General features: G+C 46.1%; 1 long non-coding RNA gene across 1 annotated transcript; it reads left to right on the top strand.

The window, feature by feature from the left end:
* Positions 1 to 14233: 14233 nt before the first annotated feature.
* On the top strand, positions 14234 to 17689 carry LOC147982680 (uncharacterized). Its single transcript, XR_015615480.1, has 2 exons — positions 14234 to 15974; positions 17463 to 17689. It is a non-coding gene; the product is annotated as an uncharacterized LOC147982680 (long non-coding RNA).
* The last annotated feature ends 832 nt before the right edge of the window (positions 17690 to 18521 follow it).

Below are 18521 nucleotides of genomic sequence, written 5' to 3'. Positions count from 1 at the left end.
ATTACTGCATAGAAGAATTACGTCCTGGAAGCACCGCTGGGTGCCAGGCCTGCTGCTGGAGCAACACCAGATGTTATGAACGTCTGGCAGAGCAAAGCTGATGACTACTCGATAGTTCTATGTGCCATGCTTTACGGCTTAGAATCGGGACTTCAACGACGTTTTGAACGTCATGGAGCATATGAGATGTTCCAGGAGTTGAAGTTAATATTTCAAGCAAATGCCCGGATTGAGAGATATGAAGTCTCCAATAAGTTCTATAGCTGCAAGATGGAGGAGAACAGTTCTGTCAGTGAGCATATACTCAAAATGTCTGGGTATAATAATCACTTGATTTAGTTGGGAGTTAATCTTCCAGATGATTGCATCATTGACAGAATTCTCCAATCACTGCCACCAAGCTACAAGAGCTTCGTGAAGAACTATAATATGCAAGGGATGAATAAGACTATTCCCGAGCTCTTCGCAATGCTGAAAGCTGCGGAGGTAGAAATCAAAAAGGAGCATCAAGTGTTGATGGTCAACAAGACCACTAGTTTCAAGAAAAAGGGCAAAGGGAAGAAGAAGGGGAACTTCAAGAAGAACAGCAAGCAAGTTGCTGCTCAAGAGAAGAAACCCAAGTCTGGACCTAAGCCTGAAACTGAGTGCTTCTACTGCAAGCAGACTGGTCACTGGAAGCAGAACTGCCCCAAGTATTTGACGGATAAGAAGGATGGCAAGGTGAACAAAGGTATATGTGATATACATGTTATTGATGTGTACCTTACTAGAGCTCGCAGTAGCACCTGGGTATTTGATACTGGTTCTGTTGCTAATATTTGCAACTCGAAATAGGGACTACGGATTAAGCGAACACTGGCAAAGGACGAGGTGACGATGCGCGTGGGAAATGGTTCCAAAGTCGATGTGATCGCGGTCGGCATGCTACCTCTACATCTACCTTCAGGATTAGTATTAGACCTAAATAATTGTTATCTGGTGCCAGCGTTGAGCATGAACATTATATCTGGATCTTGTTTAATGCGAGATGGTTATTCATTTAAATCAGAGAATAATAGTTGTTCTATTTATATGAGTAATATCTTTTATGGTCATGCACCTTTGAAGAGTGGTCTATTTTTGATGAATCTCGATAGTAGTAACACACATATTCATAATGTTGAAGCCAAAAGATGCAGAGTTGATAATGATAGTGCAACTTATTTGTGGCACTGCCGTTTAGGTCATATCGGTATAAAGCCCATGAAGAAACTCCATACTGATGGGCTTTTGGAACCACTTGATTATGAATCACTTGGTACTTGCGAACCGTGCGTCATGGGCAAGATGACTAAAACACCGTTCTTCGGCACAATGGAGAGAGCAACAGATTTGTTGGAAATCATCCATATAGATGTATGTGGTCCGATGAATATTAAGGCTCGTGGCGGACATCGTTATTTTCTCACCTTCACAGATGACTTAAGCAGATATGGGTATATCTACTTAATGAAACATAAGTCTGAAACATTTGAAAAGTTCAAAGAATTTCAGAGTGAAGTTGAAAATCATCGTAACAAGAATATAAAGTTACTACGATCTGATCATGGAGGACAATATTTGAGTTACGAGTTTGGTGTACATTTGAAGCAATGCGGAACAGTTTCGCAACTCACGCCACCCGGAACACCTTAGCGTAATGGTGTGTCCGAACGTCGTAATCGTACTTTACTAGATATGGTGCGATCTATGATGTCTCTTACTGATTTAGCACTATCGTTTTGGGGTTATGCTTTAGAGACGGCCGCATTCACGTTAAATAGGGCACCATCAAAATCCGTTGAGACGACGCCTTATGAACTATGGTTTGGCAACAAACCAAAGTTTTCGTTTCTTAGAGTCTGGGGCTGCAGTGCTTATGTGAAAAAGCTTCAACCTGATAAGCTCAAACCCAAATCGGAGAAATGTGTCTTCATAGGATACCCAAAGGAGACTATTGGGTACACCTTCTATCACAGATCCGAAGGCAAGACATTCGTTGCTAAGAATGGATCCTTTCTAGAGAAGGAGTTTCTCTTGAAAGAAGTGAGCGGGAGGAAAGTAGAACTTGACGAGGTAACTGTACCTGCTCCCTTATTGGAAAGTAGTACATCACAGAAAACTGTTTCTGCAACACCTACACCAATTAGTGAGGAAGCTAATGATAATGATCATGAAACTTCAGAACAAGATACTACTGAACCTCGCAGATCAACCAGAGTAAGATCTGCACCAGAGTGGTACGGTAATCCTATTCTGGAAATCATGCTACTAGATCATGATGAACCTACGAACTATGAAGAAGCGATGGTGAGCCCAGATTCCGCAAAATGGCTTGAAGCCATGAAATCCGAGATGGGATCCATGTATGAGAACAAAGTATGGACTTTGGTTGACTTGCCCAATGATCGGCAAGCAATTGAGAATAAATGGATCTTCAAGAAGGAGACTGACGCTGACGGTGATATTACTGTCTACAAAGCTCGACTTGTCGCAAAAGGTTTTCGACAAGTTCAAGGGGTTGACTACGATGAGACCTTCTCACCCGTAGCGATGCTTAAGTCTGTCCGAATCATGTTAGCAATTGCCGCATTTTATTATTATGAAATTTGGCAGATGGATGTCAAAACTGCATTCCTGAATGGATTTCTGGAAGAAGAGTTGTATATGATGCAACCGGAAGGTTTTGTCGATCCAAAGGGAGCTAACAAAGTGTGCAAGCTCCAGCGATCCATTTATGGACTGGTGCAAGCCTCTCAGAGTTGGAATAAACACTTTGATAGTGTGATCAAAGCATTTGGTTTTATACAGACTTTCGGAGAAGCCTGTATTTACAAGAAAGTGAGTGGAGCTCTGTAGCATTTCTGATATTATATGTGGATGACATATTGCTGATTGGAAATGATATAGAATTTCTGGATAGCATAAAGGGATACCTGAATAAGAGTTTTTCAATGAAATACCTCGGTGAAGCTGCTTACATATTAGGCATAAAGATCTATAGAGATAGATCAAGACGCTTAATTGGACTTTCACAAAGCACATACCTTGACAAGATTTTGAAGAAGTTCAAAATGGATCAAGCAAAGAAAGGGTTCTTGCCTGTGTTACGAGGTGTGAAGTTGAGTCAGACTCAATGCCCGACCACTGCAGAAGATAGAGAGAAAATGAAAGATGTTCCCCATGCTTCAGCCATAGGCTCTATCATGTATGCAATGCTGTGTACCAGACCTGATGTGTGCCTTGCTATAAGTCTAGCAGGGAGGTGCCAAAGTAATCCAGGAGTGGATCACTGGACAGCGGTCAAGAACATCCTGAAATACCTGAAAAGGACTAAGGATATGTTTCTCGTATATGGAGGTGACAAAGAGCTCATCGTAAACGGTTACGTTGATGCAAGCTTTGACACTGATCCGAACGATTCTAAATCGCAAACCAGATACGTGTTTACATTAAACGGTGGAGCTGTCAGTTGGTGCAGTTCTAAACAAAGCGTCGTGGCGGGATCTACATGTGAAGCGGAGTACATAGCTGCTTCGGAAGCAGCAAACGAAGGAGTCTGGATGAAGGAGTTCATATCCGATCTAGGTGTCATACCTAGTGCATCGGGTCCAATGAAGATCTTTTGTGACAATACTGGTGCAATTGCCTTGGCAAAGGAATCCAGATTTCACAAGAGAACCAAACACATCAAGAGACGCTTCAATTCCATCCGGGATCTAGTCCAGGTGGGAGACATAGAAATTTGCAAGATACATACGGAGCTGAATGTAGCAGACCCGTTAACTAAGCCTCTTCCACGAGCAAAACATGATCAGCACCAAAGCTCCATGGGTGTTAGAATCATTACTGTGTAATCTAGATTATTGACTCTAGTGCAAGTGGGAGACTGAAGGAAATATGCCCTAGAGGCAATAATAAAGTTATTATTTATTTCCTTATTTCATGATAAATGTTTATTATTCATGCTAGAATTGTATTAACCGGAAACATAATACATGTGTGAATACATAGACAAACAGAGTGTCACTAGTATGCCTCTACTTGACTAGCTCGTTAATCAAAGATGGTTATGTTTCCTAACCATGGACAAAGAGTTGTTATTTGATTAACGGGATCACATCATTAGATGAATGATCTGATTGACATGACCCATTCCATTAGCTTACCACTTGATCATTTAGTATGTTGCTATTGCTTTCTTCATGACTTATACATGTTCCTCTGACTATGAGATTATGCAACTCCCGTTTACCGGAGGAACACTTTGTGTGCTACCAAACGTCACAACGTAACCGGGTGATTATAAAGGTGCTCTACAGGTGTCTCCAAAGGTACATGTTGGGTTGACCTATTTCGAGATTGGGATTTGTCACTCCGATCGACGGAGAGGTATCTCTGGGCCCTCTCGGCAATGCACATCACTTAAGCCTTGCAAGCATTGCAACTAATGAGTTAGTTGTGGGATGATGTATTACGGAACGAGTAAAGAGACTTGCCGGTAACGAGATTGAACTAGGTATTGGATACCGACGATCGAATCTCGGGCAACTAACATACCGATGACAAAGGGAACAACGTATGTTGTTATGCGGTCTGACCGATAAAGATCTTTGTAGAATATGTAGGAGCCAATATGGGCATCCAGGTCCCGCTATTGGTTATTGATCGGAGACATGTCTCGGTCATGTCTACATTGTTCTTGAACCCGTAGGGTCCGCACGCTTAAGGTTTCGATGATAGTTATATTATGAGTTTATACTTTTGATGTACCGAAGGTTGTTCGGAGTCCCAGATGTGATCACGGACATGACGAGGAGTCTCGAAATGGTCGAGACATAAAGATTGATATATTGGAAGCCTATGTTTGGATATCGGAAGTGTTCCGGGTGAAATCGGGATTTTACCGGAGTACCGGGAGGTTACCCGAACCCCCCGGGAGATATATGGGCCTTAGTGGGCCTTAGTGGAAAAGAGAAGAGGCAGCCAGAGATGGGTCGCGCGCCCCTCCCCTCCCTTGGTCCGAATAGGACAAGGAGAGGGGGCCGGCCCCCCTTTCTCTTTTCCCCCCCTCCGCGAATCCTATTCCAACTAGGATTGGGGGGGGGGGGGAATCCTACTCCCGGAGGGAGTAGGACTCCTCCTGGCGCGCCTCTCCTAGGCCGGCCGCACCCCCCCCTTGAGCCTTTATATACGGAGGCATGGGCACCCCAGAGGAACACAAGTTGATCCACGTGATCATATTCTTAGCCGTGTGCGGCGCCCCCTGCCACCATAGTCCTCGATTAAATTTTTTAGCGGTGCTTAGGCGAAGCCCTGCGACAGTAGCACATCAAGATCGTCACCACGCCGTCGTGCTGACGGAACTCTTCCCCGACACTTTGCTGGCTCGGAGTCCGGGGATCGTCATCGAGCTGAACGTGTGCTAGAACTCGGAGGTGCCGTAGTTTCGGTGCTTGATCGGTCGGGCCGTGGAGACGTACGACTACATCAACCAAACGCTTCCGTTGTCAATCTACAAGGGTACGTAGATCACACTCTCCCCTCTCGTTGCTATGCATCACCATGATCTTGCATGTGCGTAGGAAATTTTTTGAAATTACTATGTTCCCCAACAGCTTAACCCAGCAGAACCGGGGCACAATCGTAGTAGTTCTCCTAGCGCTACCTTAGCCGATAGAGCGGAACGTAAGGTACGAAAACATAGGAGCCGGGCAAACCCAACATTTGACCAAAGACATGATTCGGAGCTGATGCATATAATGCTATAAGTTTGGGCTGCCGCACTTGTGAAAGTGTTTGGACTTTTCACACCATATTGTGGGGTACGTAAGCGGTAAGCCCCTGGTGTATTGGCCATACCAGAGTGTACAGTTGCAAGGCGTCATTAATAAACACGTATATATATAACAGGAATGCAATAATAGTCGTAATGTTATGCATTGTTTATTCAAAAAGGTGCGTTAAAGCAAAATGATACATATAGTGCGATAGGCAAAGAGTAGGACTATGTCCGTTCGAAGGGCAAGCTGAGGAATAGTATTAAATCAAATATTTCGCTCGTTACGGTAATCCACCTGGGAATTCCGTGGTGTGACGTAGCTTTCTGCCTCCTTGGTTGCTGCATCATGTGTTCGGCAATAGTGCTGCCGGACAGGGTTTCCAGAGATTAATGTCCTGGAAAAGAGAAAAATAACTAAGCGGGAAGCCCCTAGTGTGGTTTAAGCCGCGTCTTGGTGCGTGCCGCTGTTGTGCCCCCCTCTCCGACTGTGTCCATGGTATTTTTAATGCGTAATTATGTACGCGTGGCACGAGTTTCGCCGCTTGGCTGGGACTGGGGTGGGGGCCGCATTGCTACGCGAGCTCAGATCTCGCCAGGCGGTCTAGTTGCCAATTGCTCTGAGTGCGCTTGAAGGTGTCCGGGTCTTGAAACGCCGAACTGATGGATTGCCTTGAGAGGCTTCTTTGCGCTTCTGCTGCGAGGGCCGCAGTGTGCTCCTCCGTTCGGAGAGAGCGCTTTGTGTTTCTATTGACTGTAATAATCCCACGAGATCCTGGCATCTTGAGCTTGAGGTATGCATAATGAGGTACCGCATTGAATCTCGCAAATGCGGTTCGCCCGAGCAGTGCATGATAACCACTGCGGAACGGGAGATTAACTCTTCGCTTCGGAAGTTATCCGGGGATCCGAAGACCACTTCCAGTGTAATTGAGCCTGTGCAATGGGCCTCTACGCCTGGAATAACGCCTTCAAAGGTCGTTTTTGTGGGTTTGATCCTTGAGGGGTCGATACCCATTTTGCGCACTGTGTCCTGATAAAGCAGGTTCAGACTGCTGCCACCATCCATAAGGACTCGAGTGAGGTGAAATCCGTCAATGATTGGGTCTAGAACCAGTGCGGCGAATCTGCCATGACGGATACTGCGATCGAAAGTGATCGGATAGGAGGACCATGGATTGAACTTTGGGGCGACTGGCTCCAACGCATATACGTCCTTGAGCGCACGCTTCCGCTCCCTCTTGGGGATGTGGGTTGCGTATATCATGTTCACCGTCCGCACTTGTGGGGGAAACCTCTTCTGTCCTCCGGTGTGTGGCTGCCGGGGTTCCTCCTCATCATCGCTATGTGACCCCTTATCCTTGTTTTCGGCAATTAACTTGCCGGCCTGCTTGAACACCCAACAATCCCTGTTGGTGTGATTGGCTGGCTTGTCTGGGGTGCCGTGTATTTGACACGAGCGATCGAGTATGCGTTCCAAACTGGATGGGTCCGGCATACTTTGTTTAAATGGCTTTTTCCGCTGGCCGGGTTTAGAGCCTTTGAATCCGGCATTGACTGTCGTATCCTCAGTATTATCGCAGTTAATGCAGCGCTTATGTTTGTTGCGACGGGACCTGCTATTGCCGTCCTTGGTATCCGAGGTACCATGGTTCTTTGACATATTGTTACTGCGAGCCAGCCAGCTGTCTTCTCCCGCACAAAAGCGGGTCATGAGTGTCGTGAGGGCTGGCATAGATTTCGGTTTTTCCTGACCAAGGTGTCGGGCTAGCCACTCGTCGCGGATGTTGTGTTTGAAAGCCGCTAGGGCCTCTGCATCTGGACAGTCGACGATTTGATTTTTCTTTGTTAGGAACCGAGTCCAGAATTGCCTGGCCGATTCTTCTAGCTGCTGAATTACGTGGCTTAAGTCATCGGCATCTGGTGGTCGCACATAAGTGCCCTGAAAGTTGTCGAGGAATGCGGCCTCCAGATTTTCCCAACAGCTGATGGACTCTGCTGGCAAGCTGTTAAGCCAATGCCGCGCTGGTCCTTTGAGCTTTAGTGGGAGGTATTTGATGGCGTGTAAGTCATCACCGCGGGCCATGTGGATGTGGAGGAGGAAATCCTCGATCCATACCGCAGGATCTGTTGTGCCGTCGTATGATTCAATATTTACAGGTTTGAAATCTTCTGGGATTTGGTGATCCATTACTTCGTCTGTGAAGCATAAGGGGTGTGTTGCGCCTCTGTATTGGGCTATATCGCGACGCAGCTCAAATGGGTCTTGCCCGCTGTGTTCGGCCCGGTCGGATTTACTTTTACTGTATCCGGCGTGGCGTTTATCATCTCGCATAGTGGCGCGCCCTCGTGATCCGTAGATCGATCTTGCATGTTTTGCTTTGTCCTCCAATATGTCTCATAGGTCTGGCGTGTTTCCCCATGCTTTTTTATTTGAATGGCGTCGGGGTGCCGGCTGAGCTTTTGGCTGGAATGCCTCTCTATCACAGCCACGAGGTGGCCGATCAGCCGCATCATACGCTTCTTCCTCCAGTCAAGGTAGCAGCCTGCATTTTGAACTCTTGGAGGGGCGCTTGAGTTTATATTCCTCGGCCGCGAGGACTTCAGTGTCAGCTAGCAGATCTTGATTAGCTTGAAACTGCTGCTGCTTTTTCTTAAGGCTATTTGCCGTGGCCACAAGCCGGCGCTTGAAGCGCTTTTGTTCGACGGGATCCTCTGGCACGGCGAATTCGTCATCGCCGAGGCTTGCCTCGTCTTTAGAGGGGGCATGTAATTATCATCATCCGCCTCTCCGTCTGCCGCTCTCTCGGGAGGGCTAGCTCCTCCATCCTCCTGCTCTAAATCTTGCTGGAGGGGGTTGTTGTTGTCTTCGGCACTATCCGGAGTGTTATTACCTCCTGTGTCGGTATCACCACTTTTGCTTTGGCGGGACTTAGAGCGGCGCCACTGACGTCGGCGCGTGGGTTGCTTCTTGGAGGGGTCATCCTCCGCTGTCTCGTTGCCATTGCCTTCTTTGGGTGTATCCACCATGTATATATCGTATGATGAGGTGGCTGCCTAGTGCCCTGTGGGCAGTGGTTCCTCTTCGTCTCCCGCATCGTCGTCCATACCGTCGATATCTTCGGAGTCGAAGTCGAGCATGTCGGTTAAGTCATCGACAGTGGCTACTAAGTGGGTGGTGGGTGGGCCGCGAATTTCTTCGTCGTCCGCATCCCAGTCCTGCCGGACGTAGTTCAGCCAGGATTCTCCTGACAAGGAGAGAGACCTTAATGAATTCAGTATGTCGCCGAAGGGCGAGTGCTGAAAGATATCCGCGGAGGTAAACTCCATGATCGGCAACCAATCAGATTCGATAGGAATGGGCGTAGGCGGTTCGAAGTCCGTGGCTGGAGAAGAATTCGGCAGTTTAACAACACGGCTCTCGGGCAAGGTAAGATCGATGTTTGGCTCGATCGCCGCTGAGGGTAACGCCTTCGTGGCGGGGTCCATCCCCCCGTCCATGGTCGGCGCAACTGGCTCCGAATTAAGGGTCGGAGCGGCTACCGGTGCGATCTCCAGAACGTTGTATAATGGTAGAGCTAAATCGTACTCATCGTGACTGCGTGATGCACAAGGCAGAGGCTCGAATCCGTCGAAGATCAACTCTCCACGGATATCGGCCGTGTAGTTTAGGTTTCCAAACCTGACCTGATGGCCGGGGGCGTAACTTTCAATCTGCTCCAGATGGCCAAGCGAATTGGCCCGCAGTGCAAAGCCGCAGAACACGAAGATCTGTCCGGGGAGAAAAGTCTCACCCTAGACTGCATCGCCATCGATGATAGTATGAGCCATCAAGCCTAACGGCGACGACACAGAGGAACTCTCAATGAAAGCACCAACGTCGGTGTCAAAACCGGCGGATCTCGTGTAGGGGGTCCCGAACTGTGCGTCTAAGGCAGATGGTAACAGGAGGCAGGGGACACAATGTTTTACCCAGGTTCGGGCCCTCTTGCTGGAGGTAAAACCCTACGTCCTGCTTGATTAATATTGATGATATGGGTAGTACAAGAGTAGATCTACTACGAGATCAGAGAGGCTAAACCCTAGAAGCTAGCCTATGGTATGATTGTATGTTGTCCTATGGACTAAAACCCTCCGGTTTATATAGACACCGGAGAGGTTAGGGTTACACAAGGTCGGTTACAAAGGAGGAGATACACATATCCGTATTGCCTAGCTTGCCTTCCACGCCAAGTAGAGTCCCATCCGGACACGAGACGAAGTCTTCAATCTTGTATCTTCATAGTCTAACAGTCCGGCCAATGGATATAGTCCGGCTGTCCGGAGACCCCTTAATCCAGGACTCCCTCAGGTGGTGTTGAGGATCATCCACTCCTCATCTTCACCATAAGGCGGGAGTCTACGGTGCCATCGATGTGACCATGGAGCAAGTACTCACGAAACACCAAGGAGAAGTACCTCTTCCAGGCAGAGTAGGAGGCGGCGGATTGATCAAGAACTACCGGAACATGCTCGTAGATGTTCAAATTGTGGACAAGGGCGACGTCCGGGCCGTCGAAGGGGTTACTGCCGGTAGAGAGGGAGGTGCGCGTGGAGTTCATGGCGGCGGGGAGGCATCGGGACGACCGGGTAGGGAGGGAGGTTTGGTTAGGTGGGGCCGCGGCTTCGGGTGGAGCGGCGACGGGTGAGAGAAGGGAAGGAAGGAGCGGCGGCTTAGGGGAAAAAGCGGCGGCTACAGAGAAGATATGGTGGCGGCGTGGGAAGGGATGGCGGCTGCAGCACAGGGGTGCAACTGCGATCGAGGAGAGGCGGCGGCGGGGGCCTAGGGTGGAAGCAGAGGGCTAGGATCGAGAGGAAACTTATACCTTGTAGAAGGCTAGGGTTTGGTTGTGCAACTCTCAATATATTGATAAGGTGCACCAGACACATATATATGATGTACAAGGCGGCCACAACCTCAACTATACAAAAAACTAGGAGGTGAGCCTATGTCACAGTTATACATGCACAAATATATTCAACATTAATTAATGAATGGATGATGTTTATTAAGAAAAATCAATAATACGAGAGATTATTTGATGTTGAGAACGTGTGATATATCAATTTAAAAGCTATCTGAATGTTGTTCTATGCATTATGTATACGTGACGACAGTGCCAGATGGATATCCATCGGCTATGGATGTCCATCGGATTTGGAAATCATGTGTTTTTTCATGGACATGCAAAGACTGTCTTTGTGGATATAAATATGAATTTACCTCGACTTGAGGACCCCTAAGTTCGTTCCATCCTGGGCCACCGCTCGGCGGCCCATGATGTGTTATTCGAAGACTCTGGAAGACTTTACGTACAAGCCTGGTATGCTGCTGCGGCTCCGGCACCACGTCACTGTATTTGGAGTACCAAGTTGATATAGGAAGTGCGGTGGTGGTGGTGGACCAATGGAAGGGTTGGAGTCAGCCATGTGGAGCATGGAATTTTGCTCTGATTACCAAGTTTACAATTTTCTAGATGAAATGCTCGAAATGAGCTCAGCTTTGGATTAAAGAAGCTATCAACCGGCCAGGAATGACATGGTTACCACAAAACATCAGCCGAAAGTTAGAAGGGAGGTGATTGATAAGCTTACAATGCTAAGCACGCTACTAGTAAACAGAAAAAAAGGGAGAGTACAACTAGTAGTGTCGAAGCCCACTGCACATCGTCATGTAAGATGTCCACGGGGATGAAAATCAAGGATCAGCAGACAACCTGAAGGAATCATGCATAAGTCTAGACCTTATGGCAGAAGATACCCAAGCAAATGCCTGATCTAACACCTAAGAGGATCCCCTCCCCTCACCTAGCAATAGAGCACGAACAACATCACATCAGAAGCACACGCACACCAGCTACATCGCTGCCATCCTAGGTAACTGAGAACAAGGGTAAGCAGCCAGGAAAATCATCGAAAGAAGGAGCCGCCGAGGCAGAGGCAAAGATAAGCACTGAGGCACAAATCCACCAGCCATGGAAAAAAGATCAAGCATCCACGACCCATGCCACACTCCAGCCACCGGGAAGGGCAAGCCTTTCCCCTTTTACCCAGGCTTGAGGGCACCGACCCGCCAGGGCATAGCCACGAACGTCGGCAGAGAAGAGCTACATGTCGCTGGATCTTGCATCCACCAAGAAATGTCGCCTCATTGACTCGACAGCCACTAGACCCCCACTTGTAATAGCTACAAGCACTTGAAACACCAGGTTTCCCTAGGGGGCGCCTCCATATAGGCGCCACACCTAACACTGCCGCCGCCCAATGATATAGACCGAACCTCGATGGCGAGATCCGATCTGTTGTTGCGGCCCGACCTTTCACGACACTCCACCTTCAGCAGCAGTAACAACCTCTCGCCCGCGCACGCGATGTACACGAAATAGAGGGTTTAAACCTTGCGGCTTAGTACGAGAAAACCAATCTCAAATATGGTACTCACGCGTGAAAACAATTTCTACAAAGAAATCGCAACACAGAGGTTTTCTAAAGATCCCTCTAAAACTTGAAACGGGTGTCTACTCTTGAAAACACATTGTGTTTATTTTATAAAAAATAACCTGCCTTTACATGATCGCATCCTCTAGTACTTATAGCTGACCCGGCTAATCAACTTGACCCTCACGTAGAAGTAATCTATCCCTACATGCAACGCACAAGTCAAAAGGAAATTAAGACTATAATCTATTCTGGACTCTATACTATATTTAGTTAGTTGCCTTTTACATCTCGGCAACAAACACCATGTATTTATCTTCACTGTAGGTGGACCCCATCCCAAGTCCTTGAGAGATAGATGACCACGTACATCTTCTTCCCGTACATGTTCCTTGCATGGTAAAAATAGGAACATAAATCCTTCTTTAAACCTTCCTTTAACTCCTTTTATATCTCCAAGTAAATAGCCATAATTCTTCGTTGCATGCACCAGATGATTTTCGCCTCCTACAATTGGAACAGAATAGCATTCTAGGCTGGCTTCCATATCATGTTTTTCTCTCTTTATTTCTTGCATCATATTACGCATGTCAAGTCCTGAAGTAAATCTCATCTTGTCAAGCCTGGACATGTTTCTCCTTTTGGCCTATATTAATTATGTGTGATGCATCAACGTGCATGCAAGTATTAACTAGTGTATCATCATCTTCATTACTTGGCCGGAGATACTCCAGTGTAGATGCTTCGTATTTTCGGACAACATCGGCTTCAGATGAAACGTCGACAACCTCAGTGTTTTTATTACAGCGGGTCGTATCATCCTCTCCCCCTTGAATAGAAACCGTCCTCGGTTTCGACTCAATCTCTTCAGCAATATTTTCATGTACATACTGAAAGGTGACGACGGAAATTTCAGTAGCTTCAACCTTCTTCTTTTCTTCTTTTTGCTCTTTTATCTTCTCAAGATCTTCTTTCCTCCAAGAAACAAAACGCTCCTTCACCCATAGGCACAAGGTTGTACTTCTTACCCCTCTTGACAGTATATGTGTGTGTTTTGCAATCATACGCCACATCATGATCTTTGTACCATTGCTCACCCAATAACAAGTGACACGAAATCATTGTTGCCGGAATCACGTCGCACAAAACCTCAGAAAAATAATTACCCAACAAAAACGATACCTTAGCTTGGTGCGTGTCAGTGAGCTCTTCATGACCCCAACGAAACAAGTATGGTTGCGGACGTGCTGTCATTGGAAGATTCAACTTTTCCACCATCTCGATACTTGCAGCGTTGATCAAATTCATGTGATCGGTCGTCATGGCACATGATCTCTCTCTCACCACCACACGGGTGTGAAAAAGCCCAGTCCAACAGCCTTCCTCCTCCAACTGAAATTCATAGCTTAACTTATTGAATAACGATGTGCTCGCCATCTTCTCCATAGTGTCGTGAACAACCTGATGCTCTGAATACCACCTGATATAGACCGAACCTCGATGGCGAGATCCGATCTGTTGTTGCGGCCCGACCTTTCACGACACTCCACCTTTAGCAGCAGTAATAACCACTACACCACAACACCAAATTCCCTACTGACGTTGGTCGGGAAAGGTCAGTATACACCAACATACAGTTGGTCGGCAATGTTTCTATCGGCCTGTAGGTCGGTAATGCTTATACAGGCAACTGACTATTGGTCGGGAATAGTCAGACATTTAGTGTCCCATTTTCGGACGGTAATACGCTTACACCCAGCCAACCATCGGTCGGGAAACATTGCCGACCGACAGATCGTTGGGCCAGCAAAATAGCCCGCACCAATCGTTTGGGCCAGCGAAATTTAGCTCGCGCGCGGGGCTAAAAGTGGCTTCGCGCCAACCAGGCCCAAAAATCCTCCAACCAGCCTTTCTACCTTACCCCTACCAGCCACCACACATTAACCATATCCCCACCCACGCGTTCTTTCCGGCGACGCCGCCGCCGTTCTCTTGTTCTCTTCTTCGCGCACTGCCGTCCGCTCCGCGGCCGCTCCATCTCCTGCTCACCTACCTCACCTTATCCCCTCCTCCTCCCACTCTCTCTGCCTTTCTGTGCTCCCGTGCTCATAGTGCCTCCTTCGGGCTCCCGCAGCCAGATGCAGCCGCCTAGGGTTCACTGCGGCCGGAGATGGCTACCATGGAGGTCGCCCCCTTCAGATCTAGCGGCCCAGTCCTCTACCAGGTTCCGTAGTCAAGGAGGACAGAGCGCCATCACCAGGCTGGTGCTGGGTGCGCTCTGGCCCTCCATCCGACCGGTGTGTACCTTGCTCTTGCGGTAGCACCGAGCGACGGCGGCGACTACAAGAGGCAGCAGCGCATGGCCAAGAATCTAGGCCTCCGACCATTGGCGGTTGTTGTTGTGGCAGAAGAGTCGGTACAGAGTTCGCGCCTCCGCCCTGTTCAGCCTTGCCTCCATCAACTTTGGAACTCCCGGTAAGCATATTCATAATGCTGTCTTCATCGTGATTGTGTCAAAAGCTGGCTATGGATGAAGACGAAGACCAAGGGAAGATTTCGTATATCTGCTAGCTTTACATCTGTTTTCTGTAGTTTATTTTTGCCACGTGAAGCAGGATGAGTTTAGATTTGTTCATGAAATTGGATGGAATAGAGATAGGACTGTAATGCCCAGATGTATTTTCAAGTGGATACCTATTGCCTAAACTACAAGAACACTAAGAGAAGGTCACTGAATCCAATTTTATTTTAAATTAAGCGGGCGAGCGGCGGGAATCGAACCCATACTGCTAGCAGTTTTTTTTCCAGCACTTGCTTTAATTGAAGGTTTGCATCATAAATAGGACAAGAGAGGTCCATGATCACATTGCGATGTCTGAAGCCTAAAGCTAACACTAAATGAACCGGTTCAAGTTCTAGCAGGAATAAGTATAATTTTTGCACGATTATGTTGACCTAATAGTGTAATTTGTTTCAACTGTTTAGTCTTCAGGTTGTACATTAGGCCAACAGGCCAATACTGCTTTTTATAGTTAGGGTTGTAGTTATTATATGGAAAACACATACTGGTTGGGTGCTACAGTTTGTCCATTTCAGGTCAACAATTTCTAAGCTTCCATATTTTACGTGACTCCAATTTTTATGCAGGTGATGAGCTGGAGCTCCCAAATAGACACCGTGCTTCATAATCAGCTCCAAATTCTCAATCCTGTAGCACTAACTTTATTTGGTAAAACAATGGGAATATGTTTCACAAAAATAGCGGTACATGATAAAAAACATATCCATATGATGATACAAAAAGCGGCACCTAAATCAAGTGCATACCATTCTTAATCCTGTCTCTAGGTACTTTAATTTCCAAGAAAGTCTGGCCCTCAACAACCTTATTATCTTAGTGATTCCTGATCTTCCATCAAAGAATATCAATTCATTGCAAATACAGCACCATTATTATCGATTTCTTTTCATTGCTATCAAGTACTACCTCCGTACCAAAATATAAGACGTTTTTGTAGGCTAAACTAGCCTACAAAAATGTCTTATATTTTGATATGGAGGTTTAAAAACTTTTTGACCGTAATCCAAATCGAAACCATCAAAATCGTTTGATTTATAGGGTTCTTCCTCCTGGGAGCGGCGCAATTTGTTGGCTTGCTCATCAGCTGTGATACCCCATGTCCCCTGTCCGCACCTGCTGGTGAGTTCTTCCCGAATGCTTCTGTATATTCCTTTGGCTGTAACTTATTGCATGAGAAAACAGGTTCCATGCTTTTTCTTTTCCATTTGAACCATGTGAAGACCCATTTCCAGTAATTCCATTAATTCCCTGCATCCTCTGGTTCTGCTATTATTCTATTAGGCTTTTACTGTTGATTCGGACATGCTAGTTATTTAGCATTTTTGTGAGACATTCGTAGCTATTCTGAGGGTGCTCCTTCAGTAAATATATTCTTACCTCTGCCATGTCAGGGGCACTTAGACACGAAGGGATATGTTTCAGATATGAAGGTATGCAAATATATACAGCATCTTCAAGCAATGGAGGAAGCCAGATCTCAAGATCGACAAAAAGAAATGTAGAACTTAATTAGTTCCTAGAGCATATACCTAGATGATCATAGATCATGCAGGTTCATAACATGGAAATGCTCTTAAAAAGGTGGGTTAGATGGATGTTGTCCTCTGTTTGTCTAACCAAAAGCATGGCGAGTGTTACCACAATGTACTCCCTCCGTTTCTAAATATAAGACCTTTTAGAGGTTTCAATACGGACTATGTACGGATGTATATAGACGCAGTTTAGAGTCTAGATTCACTCATTTTGCTTCAAATGTAGTATGTATTGGAATATCTAAAAAGACTTATATTATTTAGGAACAAAGGGAGTAGTAGTTAGACTGTCGTTCACTTATAGTTGGATAGTCAAGTGATTATTTTTCGCTTCTGCTTCACATGGTTGTTGGTTGGAAAAAAAGTTTATATCTTTTGTGCTACATTGGTTTGCTCAATTCCCATGAAATTGGTAACTGGACTGTCTCGGACATTGTTGTGTATATTTGTTTCTTCCTAAAAAAGAGAGTTTTCATGCAACCCTTCATAGACACTACCGTGGATCTCGAGTGGCAAAATGTTCTATTTTGGACCTTCGAGTGGTGAAATGTTATTACTTAGGTTCATGAAATAGGGAAAAAATCAAGAGTTTAATTTTCTTGAGTACTGCATCAATGATGTATGCAAATAAGTTCTCCTATGTTAGATCCATCTAGTTTTCAGCTTGCTATATCCAGTGTGAACTACTGGAAATATGTACATCTACTGAAAGAGTCATAGTTATTTATATTTAGCTTTCAGCTCATTGTATCCACTATCTGTAAAGTTGTATGTTTATTGTTTTGGAAATAGATGTGGGAATATTGGCTGCTGGTACCTATGTACAGTAACTTAAGTATATCCTCGGGAACACTATATGCTCAGCAATCGTACAAAGTAAATGATGTATTTCCTTTTAATGGATAGATAAAAAGTGGACGGGGGGCTTCCATGCTACATCCATGGCTACTGCTAGAAGTTGATTGACGGTCTTCATGTCCCAAAATGCTAGTTTTATAGATTTGGCAAGTGTATGCTTTCAATTTCATAAATTAATTGAGCATTCTAAATGTTGGGAGTTGTTTAACTTTTGTAGGAAGCAAACATAAGGACTGTGCTCAGAAAGAACCATGAAGCCAGCAGTCCACGTCAACTAGATGTCTGAGCTTTCATTTTGTACAACTGATGCCTCATACTTGCATCTTTTATCTGTCCTTTTGTGAACCTGATGTATGGTGGCTTGCTGGTTATGTTTAGATCAGACTGAAGTGTATGTATGTGACGATTAGTTAATGAAATAAAAAATGTTTGGTGCACCTGAAATATGGTGTCTTGATTATGCTTAGAATGCATGAATTACGTGTATGCGACCGCGAGTATAATAGCCTAATTAAAATTGTGGTTGGCTAAACAAAATGTTGATGAATTGTTGTTTGGCAAAGGAAAACACCATCTGATTGTTGGTTGGCAAAACAAACCCCGTCGGACAGTTGGTCGGGAAAGCCCAACACTAAGCCCATCAGAATGTTGGTCGGGAAAGGCCCATGGCTGCCCCAACGAACTGTTGGTCGGGAAAGGCCCATCGTTACCCCAACAGACTATCGGTCGGGGAAGGCCCATAGCAGGCCCAACAGACTGTTGGTCGGGAAAGGTACTCCATAGCCATCCAGCAGTCGGTTGGGAAAGATATGTCGGTCGGGAAAGGGTTTTCCCGTCTGGGCTTTTCCTAACAGACGCGGTCGGTCGGCAATAGTCTTTCCCGACCGACTGTCTATCGGCGAAAGCTGTATTTCCGACCAACCTGGCTGTTGGGGATATAGTGTTGTGGTGTAGTGAACCTCTCGCCAGCACACGCAATGTACACGAAATAGAGGGTTTGAACCTTGCGGCTCAGAGTAAACCAATCTCGAAGATGGTACTCATGCACGAAAACAATTTCTACAAAAAAATCGCAACACAAAGGTTTTCTAAAGATCCCTTTAAAACTTGATACGGGTGTCTACCCTTGAAAACACATCGTGTCTATTTTACAAAAAAATAACCTGCCTTTACATGATCGCATCCTCTACTACTTATAGCTGACCCGGCTAATCAACTTGACCCTCACGTAGAAATAATCTATCCCTACATGCAACGCACAAGTCAAAAGGAAACT

Source organism: Triticum urartu, chromosome 2A, assembly GCF_056163025.1.
Source record: "Triticum urartu cultivar PI428250 chromosome 2A, HENAU_Tu73, whole genome shotgun sequence".
In the NCBI taxonomy this organism is placed as follows: Eukaryota; Viridiplantae; Streptophyta; class Magnoliopsida; order Poales; family Poaceae; genus Triticum; species Triticum urartu.
Note: the sequence above shows the minus strand (reverse complement) of the source record. Positions and strands in the feature narration are given on the sequence as shown.